The following is a 12,782-nucleotide window of genomic DNA, read 5'->3' on the forward strand; positions in this document are numbered from 1 at the left end:
CATTCTCTTCATCTGCCCGTAATCTAGGAGTCATTTTTGATCCCTCCTGTACACCTTCACATTTCTAATATTGCCCGACCCTCCTACTATGCTTTATTTAATATTCACTGTTATGCTACTAAACGTATTAACTTTCTTGTCTTTTCTCATATAGACTACTGCTCAGCCCTTCTCCTAGTTCTCCCTACCGCTCACGTTCTTCCATTCTGTTCTGTCTATAATTTATTGATTTGTCTTCTCGTTTCTCTCCCCCGCTCCTTAATCTCTTCTTTCCTGCTTGCTATGTCTTTGCTTCCTTTTGATTCTTGAATTCTTCTCCTTTTACTCACTATTGTCTTTGTATGTATTAGTGGTCTTGCCCCTCTCTTTCTTTCCTCACTTATATCACTCTGTTCTGATTCCAGTGTGTTGCGGTCCCAGAATCCGGTTCTACATCCTGCTCCTAAACCCTCTTGTACTACCACACGTTTCTGTTCCTTTGCAATACTTGTTCCTTCCTCTCTCCAATCATTCTTTCCATTCTCTCTGCATTCTGCAAGCTGACATTAAAACTAGAAGAAAGGAGAGTTGCGGGAACGATCTATTAGTTGTGCTTGTCTCCACTATAAACATGTGGGATATTGTGCAATTTCTTTCCCCCAAAGTTGGCTGCAGTTGCCCATGGTCCCAACAAACTTCCCACAAGGTTTGGATTAGTTTAACAAATTGTATCAAGGTTTGGGAGGGTGACCTGCGCTCTACCAATTGAAGATTTCAAGTCCAACAAAGTGATGAGATAATATCAAATGTTCTGAGGACAATAAAATGTATTAAAAAAGACTTGCTTTGAGATATTTTTATCTGAAACATCATTTGAAATGATCTCATCACTTCATTGGACTTAAAATCTTTAATTGGTAGAACGCAGGTCACCCTCCCAAACCTTGATACAATTTGACCTTTAAACTCACCTATTATCTGCTCCCTCTAACAACTGGTAAAAAACATTCTCCTGCTGCCGATTGCCTCCAAATGTATCAAAACTGGAATTGTACTACTGTTTGTTAATATTTTTCAACGCTTTGGTGAAAGCACTATGCAAATAAAATAAAATAAGAAATACACACGATTCTGAAATCTAGACTTACATGACCTGAGGAATCTGAGTAAATGCAACAGGCAAGAAATAGGGACTAAGACAAGATAGAAGACAAGAATTAAGGGTATAAGAGATGTTTCTCCAATAATCAAGATTTGTGATATGTTCCCTCTACCATGGGTAGGCAGATTAAGGCAACCATTTCTTGAACGTTTGAGCTTCTCAGGAAGATTTGACATATTTCCCGTAGATGAATTGGGAGCAATAATAACTGCAAAGTCTGATTATATGACACTGACACCATGCCATGAAGTCACAGTTGTCCACTCTTCGATTTTAGACAATATCGCTTTGCATGCTGGGGCTTGCAGTTCTGATCTTTCTATTATAGACATCAGCCTAAAAGTCTCAGCATGCAGGGATACAATTTCAAGGCTGGAACAAATAGATCCCTTTGACATGGTGGCACCCGACTATGGTAACGCAACACTTTATGTTCTGGCACTGGGTGTGCCGGGGTGAGCGGCAGATCCTTCCCCTCATACCTTCCCATTTCCTTTCTCCCTCTTTTGCCCCATCTATCTGCTCATGTTTGTTTCATTCTCTTTCCCCACATACATGTTATTCATTTTCATGTATTTCCCCATCATAGATTTTCAAGCATTATTTGCATTTTCCTCTCTCTGATTAGTTTGTTTCATTTCTTTTCTCCAATAAAACATTCCATTCACAACTTTTAGTTTTGGCACATTTTTGTGACTTAAGCCACAAATTTGCCAAAACCATTGTTACAAAAGAGAAAGGGAAATGAGGTTCTGAACTGAGAATTTCTGGATGGTAGCAACCAGTAATGCCATGGCATGAAATGGCCAACTAACTAACATTTATTTTTCCAAACTCCTTCGCAGTACTAGCCAATGAGGAGTTCCCTAACATGATTTGCTGCCATCAGCAGCTTTGTATGAAGCAAGTCAGCCTGGCCTTTCATTTCTCAACTGCAGAGAGATTTTCCTTATTGGCCTATTTTCGGCTATTTCATGCAGAGTTTGGGTATTCTTGGGTGACTTTCAGCAGTGATTTGTGACTGGCCGCCTTTCTGCCCTTCTCCCGCCAGTCTCTGGACTGCTGCGTGTGCGGTAAGAATGCAAACATCAACCATAGACTTGTTACTGAGCTCTCGTAGTCTATCATGCAGGATTCGCCACACCCCTGGGGGTTCACGGCTCACTATGAAGAAGGGGCAGTCACTTTTCCTGAAGACAGTTCCCAGGGCTAGCCTCGGGCTGTCTCGGGTAAGAGAGGGTCAGAGAGAGTACCCGAGGGCTATGGAGAGAAAAAATGAGGGACTGTGATTGTGACAAGCACTGGTTGACAAACATTCAGGGGGGTCAGATTTGGCCATCGGCCTTAGGGCAGGGGTACACAAACACTCACTAACTGGGGGTGAAGAGGAACAAAGTAAGGGCTGCCACTCACTTGACCTGGAGCAGCCTGTCAGAGGGCATCAGTGACTCTGATAAGACATTATAACCTAAGTAAAACAGGTGGAAACAAAGGCTTTAATATTAAATGCACACACATCCTGAAAATGCTCATTGGGGCACTGATTCAGTGGAGATGGGGGAGACGGTATAGCACCCTAGACCTTCGTCATGGCTGGATGCTTTGCGTGTGCTGGATCTCTGCTGTCTGTGTACTTTTCTGAGCACACTGTGAGCTGTGAACACCTTAATTTCTTCAAGTCTTGCCATGTCCTGGGACCCTACCACGCAGCTATGGGTTTCCTTATTTGGGTTTATGAGCCGGGTACATCACTCTTTGAAATCAGGATTAGTCAGGAGGAAAGCGTGAAAGAGGCGTGAGAAAGGAACAAAGGACTGTGGCACTTTCTGGGCAAGTAAGGGAATAAGGGACTGAGGGCATGAAGGCAAGATGAAAAAGAAGGGGCTTCAATACTGGGGGTTGGCTAAAGAGGTTAGTATGTGGCGAAAAGAGGGGGCAGGGAAAAACGGAAGGTTAAAGGAGGAGAAGAAAGACGGAGAAGGTAGGAAGCTATGTAAGCGTTAAGAAATGCGAAAAATACAGGTAGGAGGTGAGGAGGGATGGCAGTGAAAAAGGACGTGGCGGGTTGAAAAATGGGGAGTGGGCCAGAAATGGCGAGAGAAGGCAGAGGAGAAAATAAATAACTTTATCCCAGACTCTGGGCATGGTGGTGAAATCCTTTTTCCTGACCCACCGTCAAGCGGGTGACTCACTCGTCCCTTTAACGTCCAACTATGCATACTAAAACATTGATTCGGTGATTGGGTGAGCCGTGAATTGGTCACAAGCTTTTTATCCTTCACGGAAAGCAGAGTGGTCTTGCGTCACTTTTAGAAATTGTTCCTAGCTGTTGACTTGCTGGCACCTAAATCCTGCCCGTGGTCACAGCTGAAGGTGGGACTTTGGTAACAAAAGGTTAAATGAGAGCACATGGCGGTCTACAACACAACAGCCCCAAAAGAACAATAGTCTCTAAAATATTGTTATTAAGCACTGTACACTTTCAATCCATTGATGATCATGAGAGAGAAGCTGGAATAAGCATAGACATGTGCTGAAAAGTAAGCAGGACTACGGCCATTTTCCTTTTTTTCAGTCAGGATTCTTATGAAATAGTTACTGGTTGAAACCAAAAGGCAAGGACAGATTAGATTGGGGGGCATTTTATTTTCACAGTCTGGGCTGCCAGACCATTTGTCTTCAAAGCTCCAAAGGGAGCTGGGTGGGGGGGGGGGGGGTGGAGAGTTAACGTCTAATGTTAATTTCAATGTCTGTCCTGTAAATGATGACTAGTAAACAAAGAAACATGAGAGTGCCTGGCTGGATGGAAGGCCGTCTTTCTGTATTTTCAATTGGTTTGGTGTTGACTCTCTTGTTTGTGCGAGGTAAGGGTGTTGAGGGCAGGAATGTATTATCATAGCTCCTCCTTACGTTGCAGCGGTAGGGGGTCCTCCCATCACATGCACTGCTTGGGCTTCCGTCTCCCACTGTCCCATTGCCAAGCTGTGACAAACACTTTCCAGTAAGTTCTTTAACCCTGAGGCTTTGCCCTTTCTGTACACATGTTCAGGTAACCAGGGGATCATTTTACTGATGACGCAGACAGCCGCTCGGCTACCCATCACGCCAGCACATTGGGTTTCTGCTATTTTGGGGTGTAATTAAATATTGTGTGCAGAAGCTCAATGTCTCTAGAGCTCTGGTACTTTCTGGGCTGGACTACTGCAACAGCCTCTTCCTTAATCTACCCTCTTCCTCTCCACGTCCCCGCCAGCTTATCCAGAATAGGGCTGTGAGACTTATCCTTGGCCTCTAGCCCAGGGACAGCATCTCTCCAGCCCTAAAATCTCTCCACTGGCTCCTGGTTGCTGCAAGGATCGAATTCAAATCCCTCTGCATCATCCTTAAGGCTGTCTGGGGCCAGAGAACATGCTATCTACGACTAAGTCTCACCAAAACTCTCCCACCAGATCTTTATTCTCCTCCGGCGCCAACTCTCTGCATATCAAGCAATTCTCTTAACAGCGAGCTGGTGGCCGATCTCTTTCCTCGGCTGGCTCCCTCCTCTGGAACAACCTCCCCCTTCCTCTCTGTCTTGAGCCAGATCTCCACAAATTCCAGAAGCTCCTCAAGACTTTCCTTTTCACCTCCTCCTCCCCCTCTCACTCCCTTGCTAAATCCCAGTCACTGAGATTGGTGACCGGGGCCCTTATGTGTCCTTTTGGGTCCTGGCCTTCCCACCCCAACCGCCTCCAGCCTGCGTCCACTCCCAGCACTTGCCTTCGGGCACCCACGGGTCTGTGCTGTATCACAGGCCTGCACTTATGGTATTGGAAGTTGACCACTCTTATCAACTGATCTCTGACAGGCACTTAACATCTGCTGGCAACCTACTCCCTCGCACTTCCCTTTGTGGAACTCGTAGCACATACCCCATCCATCATCCCTTGTCCCTCTCTCTGCACGTGCACGTTCTGAATGCTCACAAGGCCAAGTAGGACCGCCTCTCTCTTTCAATGTTATATTTGATTTTCATTCCCATGTTCCCTCCCTGAAACACATTTACTTGATGTATAAGAACCTTACAAATGCACAATAAATAATTCAAATGCAGAAATTAAAACAAAGCCTCATTGTATGATCCCAGATGTCCTTTGACACTCCTCCTCGTTATGATGTGAAGGCATTTAGAGGGTATTTAAAGGTCAACAGCTGACATACTCAATTTTATGACAAAAAGAAATTGGAGAAAACACTGCAATGTGGTGTTCAGTAGAAAAGCCACATTCTCCATGAACCACACAGTTCCCAATAGGTTCTCCAATGATGTATTTCATCTCAGAGGCCAGCAAAATGTAACTTTATTACTCACCAAACATGCCTGTTAAAACAATGTAAAGAGACGCCGGTTAGCCATTGTTGAGTACAGCTACTGTACTGAATTTAGTACAGCCAAAATGTTTCAATCCAGCTCCATTTTTGAGTATAGCCACTAGATTAAATAGGGAACTGCTTCCCTTTGAATCTTGTCACTGTGTTGAAATCTAAGTGCACTTTGAATTGTGCGACTATAGTAACCACCCCGGCTCCTTGTTCTTCTCCTGCATACCTCCCAATTACCACACATTTCCAAAACGGCCAGTCACACTACACACAAAAGTAGACATCCACCACAACAAACAACCGTAAACAGCAAATCACCCAGACACTCGCCCATACCCCTCCGGACACAACAAGCCAGTGCACACAATCTAAGCACATTCAGAAAGCCGAGATACACAGATGCCAGAGTCTCCTGGTTCTGCAAGCAACACCAGAAGAGCACAACCGCTATCCTATCCCTCTTCCCCCACTAGCCTACCCTGCCCTATTTCTTACAGAGCCATGTGGGCGCCTGGAGACCATGCAAATGTTAGCAATGGGCAGTATTAATCAACATAACATACCTAACGTTCCTTTATTTACATCCCACACAGGGGCCTGCAGTGCCTACTGCCTGGCCTCGGAAAACCATGTGTGACCAGGCGTTGCAGCCGCCTGTGCTCCAGGATATATTGGAGGCATGAGCATAGTGATTGTGTGCAGGAGCAAACTACAGGTTGGTTTTTGCAGATTAAGAGCAACATGATTGTGTAACTTGCAATATGGCAGTACTGCAGACCTGGGGTGTGTGTGGGGGACTTGGAGGGGGTTTAACAGTTATCTAGGGTAAGTATTCTGCCAAGTATCAAACACGTGCGTTAACAGGCATTGGAAACGTTGGTTCTGAGGCAGTTAGGGGCGATTTTGTTTTTCAAGATGAGGATATGTGGCTATTAAGGGTTAAAGGTTTCCATGCATGGGTCATGTGACAGGCTGCACTTTGGTAATGCTATGGCAGGGGATTATGGTCTAAGCTAAGGTAGGAGCATTGTAAGGGCCTTTTAACTCTTTAAGTTTGAAGGGGACATGGAGCCTCAGGGGGGCCCCCAGAACTGCCCCCATGTTGCCAGTCAACAGTCTTTTAATAATGTAATATGTTCCTTTCTAGTCCCTCCTTTCGCACCTCCCTTCCGCTGTCCCTCCCCCTTTGTTGCACCCCAACTCTTTGGGCTGCTCCTCCTCCCCCCAGGTTGTCCCCCCTGGACAGTCCACCCCCCGCCCCAAGCTGTCCCAACTATCTCTACCCCCTTTGCCCTGTCACCTCATTGCTACGGGTGCTCCATCGCCTGCTTTCCCGGGTGTCCTGGAGAAGTGTGCCCTGGGAGCCAGTCTGGTTGAAGTGCTGGCTGCTTGAACGTGTTTGTTGTTCCTCGTGAATTGACCTATTACTGCAGCAGGCTCTGCCCTGCTAGACTCGTGGGAGTGATGACATTCTCTAAAGTAAAGGGCACCTTCCTGCTGATGAGAACAATGTAGGGTTGCCTCATTATTTGTCTAGATTTATTTTATTTACTCATCTTTTTCTCACACATATAACATATTAGAAGCAGACATGCCTGCCTACAGTAGAGAAGCAGACATGCCTGCCTACATTAGAGAAGCAGACATGCCTGCCTACAGTAGAGAAGCAGACATGCCTGCCTACAGTAGAGAAGCAGACATGCCTGCCTACATTAGAGAAGCAGACATGCCTGCCTACAGTAGAGAAGCAGACATGCCTGCCTACATTAGAGAAGCAGACATGCCTGCCTACATTAGAGAAGCAGACATGCCTGCCTACAGTAGAGAAGCAGACATGCCTGCCTACAGTAGAGAAGCAGACATGCCTGCCTACAGTAGAGAAGCAGACATGCCTGCCTACATTAGAGAAGCAGACATGCCTGCCTACAGTAGAGAAGCAGACATGCCTGCCTACATTAGAGAAGCAGACATGCCTGCCTACAGTAGAGAAGCAGACATGCCTGCCTACATTAGAGAAGCAGACATGCCTGCCTACATTAGAGAAGCAGACATGCCTGCCTACAGTAGAGAAGCAGACATGCCTGCCTACATTAGAGAAGCAGACATGCCTGCCTACATTAGAGAAGCAGACATGCCTGCCTACATTTTAGCCCACGCTGTTCTGGTTTTTCCATTAGAAATCCAGGACGGCAATGTCCAGGGTGCAAAGAAAACAAGCATTGCAAGTGCCAATAGTTTGGGCATTTACTGCTCTTCTGTGCGTTTATGGGCACCAGGGTACAAGGAGGAGAGTGCACATTTTCCAAGGGGGATGTGATAAGGTGTGCAGATGTGACCCCCATTATCGCTAATGTGGGAGTGGAGTCAGATCGCTCAACAATAGAGTTCAGCTTTTGTACAGAACTAAGAAAGATGGATGTGAATGTGACAGGCTTGGTTGGCGGATAAGAAACAGAAACCCACATACCTTCGCTGAAGGATCAGGAAGGGGCAATTGCCAGCGATTTATAGCAGAACCCCAATTATGAATTCAGGAGAGTAAGATTACAGCACAGCAGCAGAGGAGCAGAAGAATCAAAAATAGTAAATGAATCCCTTTTTTGTAGGAGAAGCCTTTGGTGTGAACTGTCGATTATGAAAGCAATTGTATATCAAAAGAAAATTCAAAAAACAATATTTTACTTTTAATTTTACAGCTGTTAAAGGTGCACCATTTTTTATACGGTCGAATTACCAAAGTCCCAATTCAATTGCCTCCTAATCCATCTTCATTCATTCGATTATAAAGTGCCTTGATCCCAAACTTCACAATAGGTAAGTAGCATTACTTTTTTAACCACCAGCCTGTGGGGCACAACTGATTCCTATGCCGTAGTTGTCTGTTTGTCTCCTTGCGCAGGGAAGGAGGTGCCTAACAGCATTATGCATTTTCTGAGCTATAGAAGTTCTGCATGCCCAATAACAAGCATTGTCAAGGCAAATAGTGTTGGCATTTACTGCTGTTCTTTGCATTTTGCATTTATAGGCCCTAGAGTGCAACGCTGAAAGATTGGATGCGATAATGGGGGGAGGAGGTGAGCAAGAGAATGAGAAGGAGCGAGAAAAGGGCAAGGGACGAAGCTATGGATAGAGCTTGCTATCGATAATGAGCAAAAGGAAATATAAGCCAGAAAGGGGGAGAGTTTGAGTGTAAGAAATAAAGCGAGAGTGTGAGAGGAAGGATGCGAGAAGGTAGGAGAGGTAAGATGGGTGGGGGTAGAGAGAGTGGGAGTAGATCGGGCGTGGGTTGGGTTGGTAGAGGGTGAATGTAGGGTGGGTGGGGATAGAGAGAGTTTGTATGGTGGGTGCAGGTAGAAAGAGTTGGTAGAGTGGGTGGGGGTAGAGAGAGTTGGTAGGCTGGGTCGGTGGGGGTAGAGAGACTTGGGTAATGTGTAGGGTGACCAGATGTCCCGGTTTTGCCAGAACAGTCCCAGAATTTAGCCCTCATTCCCCCCATACCAATAGTTTTTTTTTTTTATTTTAAAAACCCAGTCCCGGTTTTGGGGAAAGAGAGGGTGACAGTCCTGGCTTTGGGGGAAAGAGAGGGTGACAGTCCTGGCTTTGGGGGAAAGGATGGTAGGCAACAATTATAAAGTAAATAAACAATATTTACTCAGAATGTTGCTGTGGCAGGAGGGGCTCAAACCCCCAAACTTACAGATACCAGCCTCACACAATAACCGATTGTTGCACCAGACAAGTTGCTTAACAAAACAACAGCAAGTCTGTGATATGTATCAGAGCAAACCTTGTTTTATGCTTATACCCACAGTCAAAACTGGCAAGTTATATGCAGGAGCAGTGCTGGAAATACTGTGGGATGGAGGTGGGGATGGATGTATGGGCTGTTTGGGAGGGGGGTATGCAGGGCTGATGGATGGGCTTGGAGGGGGGGAGCCCTTCTTTTATATTGTTGACCGTTACGGTTTTTCGTATTGAAAATCTGGTCACTCAGTAATGTGGGTGGGGTACAGAAAGTGGGGGTAGGGTCGGTGAGGGGGTAAGGTGGGTGAGAGTAGAGGGAATCGGGTTTGGGTGGGTGGGGTAGAAGGAGTGGGGGTTGTGCGTGTGGGGGTTGTGTGTGTGGGGGTAGGGTAGGTGGTGGTGGTAGAAGGAGTTGGGGTAGGGTGGGTGGGATGTAGAAAGAGTGGAGGTAGGGTGGGTAGGGTAGACAGAGTGGAATAGAGAGAGTGGTGGTAGGGTGGGTGTGGGTAGAGAGTGTTTGTCTGTAGAGAGTGGGAATAGGGTTGGTTGGATATTTTAGAGCGTGGGTGCAGGGTGGGTAAGGGTAGACAGAGTGGGGGTAGAGAGAGTGGAGGTAGGGTGGGTGTGGGTAGAGAGTGTTTGTTTGTAGAGAGTGGGAATAGGGTTGGTTGGATATTTTAGAGCGTGGGTGCAGGGTGGGTAAGGGTAGATAGATTGGGGTAGAGTAAATTCACCAAAACCAACAATTGTGAAGCCCCAACTTGGTTCATCATCTGCATTTTGTCTTGCCTGTAGATCCCTTCAGAGCTGGCTCAGTTGTCCCATTGGTGTTGCGCCCATCATGATCAATCGAGTAATGAAAGGATCTGCTGTGGCTATAAACATTCCATCAGGAGAGCCTGCAGAACCAGCCTTCTTTTTCATGTATTTATTTTATTTATGCACCTATACAGCAAATGGTCTTTCAAGGCGCCACAAGACAAAAAAAGGCGCATGGCAAGGGAGAGAACCAATGATAACGGTCCTGCTAGGCCTTGTGTCATTCGTATCATGCAAGTGCAGTAACAAGAAGTGCAGGGGACGGGGGAGGGCAGTGAGGAAGGGGGGGCAGGGAAGTGCCAGTCAGGGCAGAAGGGATAATGCTAAGGTGGGAGAGAAGTGTGGCCAGAGGGTGGCATACAACTGCAGAGGGGAGGAGGAGAAGTAGAGGGCCCCATGGGCTGGTCTAGCGCTAAGGGTAGGCCTGGTGGGCAACTGCCAGAGGGTGCCGGGGGTGCGGACCACATGCTAAGTGCGATGAATGGGGGAGGACAGACTTGGTAGGGAAGCACACAGTGCCAGGTTGTTCAGGGGAAGGGGGCCCAGAAGGGCAAGTGCAGGTTAGGGCGGGTGCTGGGGTAGACTGGGTGAGGAGGGCCTGGTGCCTTGTAGGACTCAGAAGGGACCAGGCAGCCAGTCAAAGCGGCAGAGGGGGGATTAGAAAGGGAGGGGAGATGGAAGGAAGAAGAGAAAAGGAGGGTCTTGGGTAGCTTCTGAAACTTAAGGAGATCCGGCTCAAGTCTGAGAGGGGCAGAGAGGCCATAACCGAATGAGGCTCCTGCCGAAGAGAGCAATCTACTCCCCACTCTCTGCTTAGAAAAGCATCTGATCTGCAGAGAGTTGGAGCTAGAAGACCGAAAGGCTCTAGCAGGGAGGTATTTAACCAGCGCTGAAAACAGACCCTGGAGAGATTCTCTCCAACAGCATTTACTTCTCAGAATAAAAGGAACATTTCTGGGACTTGCTGAACACTTTCTCAAGAGCAATGCAGGCATTTCTGGAACTACTGCTTCATAAGCGCTCATTCAGCTGCTGATAAACATTGAAACTTGCTTAATAGACATTCACTTGGGGGTCTGCAAACAGCACCCCATTGTTTTTGTGCGGCCTAAGCTTGAACAATATTCACTGTTACGCCTTGTGCAGAGAGCGCTGGATAATCAGCGTTATACATGTGGCCGGCATTGGCCAATCAGTAGACAGGCGTTGCCTCTTTCTAGTTTTCTTGCCCTATACTCGCCCTGCTCTGGCTTTGCAAACGCTGGTGTTTGTTGCAGAGGGAGATGCTTAGATTAAGCATTCCTTTAAGGAGTGTGCTTGCTCGTGCATTTAGGACTGGGACCTGTAAATGCCCAAGAAATGATTCGATGTTACCATGAATGACTTAATCCTTCCACATGAGGAGTCGAGAAGCTTCTTACCAGTGAGTCCACACTCTGCAGCCTGACCTCTGTGCTGCTTCGCGCAGCTTCTCATGTGCAGTCGCTGTCCAGGGATTGCCGACCACGCGGAGGTCTTGGAGAGATGGCTTTTGGTTGAGAACCGAGACAAGATCTTCACAGCAGGCATCCGTGAGAGAGCAGTGATCCAGGCTGCAGAACAAAGAGGTAAAGAGATAAAGCAGCGCTGATCCCGACTCTTCACCCCCCGGAGCTCAGTCACATTATACAATGTATATTCTTCACTGCAATGATACAGAAACAAATTGTCTTTAATGGACACCAATGTATTATTTATTTTCCATACTGTAAATTGCTTAGAAAGGCAGCATATTTGAAACATTAAGAATCTTCGGTACCTCCACTATTCTCATCCATCCAGAGCCCAGACATATTTAGTTTTGGTTAAGGGTCTTGCAGAGCCCAAAGTCGTGCAGAGACAGCTTCAAGGCCCTAACCAACAGACACCACCTAACGGCATTTATAACCTTCTGTGGGAAGAGTAACTTCTTACCCGGTATCCTAGAGTGCAGTGGGGTGTTAATAAGCCTCCTGGAAGCGGGGGGGGGGGGGGATTCCACAGGGCGGGGGCGTCGCCTGGAAACCTTGTCATCTGGAATATGTGGATTACGATAGGGAGAGTTGTGGGGGCTATGAGGGGCTGCCCCATGGTGCAGAGCGGTTTATTTGAGGGAGAGTTGTGAGGGTCATTAGGGGCTGCCCCATGGTCCAGAGCGCTTTATTTGAGGGAGAGTTGTGGTGGGGCTGCCCCATGGTCCAGAGCAGTTTATATGAGGGAGAGTTGTGGGGGCCATGAGGGGCTGCCCCATGCTCCAGAGCGGTTTATTTGAGGGAGAGTTGTAGGGGCCATGAGGGGCTGCCCCATGGTCCAGAGCAGTTTATTTGAGGGAGAGTTGTGGTGGCCATGAGGGGCTGCCCCATGGTCCAGAGAGATTTATTTGAGGGAGAGTTGTGGGGATCATGAGGGGCTGCCCCATGGTCCAGAGCGGTTTATTTGAGGGAGAGTTGTGGGGGTCATGAGGGGCTGCCCCATGGTCCAGAGCGGTTTATTTGAGGGAGAGTTGTGGAGGGGCTGCCCCATGGTCCAGAGCGGATTATTTGAGGGTGAGTTGTGGAGACCATGAGGGGCTGCCCCATGGTCCAGAGCGGTTTATTTGAGGGAGAGTTGTGAAGGCCATGAGGGGCTGCCCCATGGTCCATAGTTGTTTATTTGTGTTGTTTGCCATTGCCTTTGCATAATGATGTTCCAGCGGAGA

General features: G+C 47.3%; 1 long non-coding RNA gene across 1 annotated transcript in view; it reads right to left on the minus strand.

The window, feature by feature from the left end:
- Positions 1 to 11,560, minus strand: part of LOC138510860 (uncharacterized) — a 57,273-nt gene extending 45,713 nt beyond the window's left edge. Inside the window, exon 1 of the long non-coding RNA XR_011280432.1 lies at positions 11,488 to 11,560. This is a non-coding gene — a long non-coding RNA (uncharacterized lncRNA). The remainder of the gene's footprint in view (positions 1 to 11,487) is intronic.
- Positions 11,561 to 12,782: the final 1,222 nt, after the last annotated feature.

Source organism: Ambystoma mexicanum, chromosome 6p (assembly GCF_040938575.1).
Source record: "Ambystoma mexicanum isolate Mex_15411 chromosome 6p, UKY_AmexF1_1, whole genome shotgun sequence".
Taxonomy (NCBI): domain Eukaryota; kingdom Metazoa; phylum Chordata; class Amphibia; order Caudata; family Ambystomatidae; genus Ambystoma; species Ambystoma mexicanum.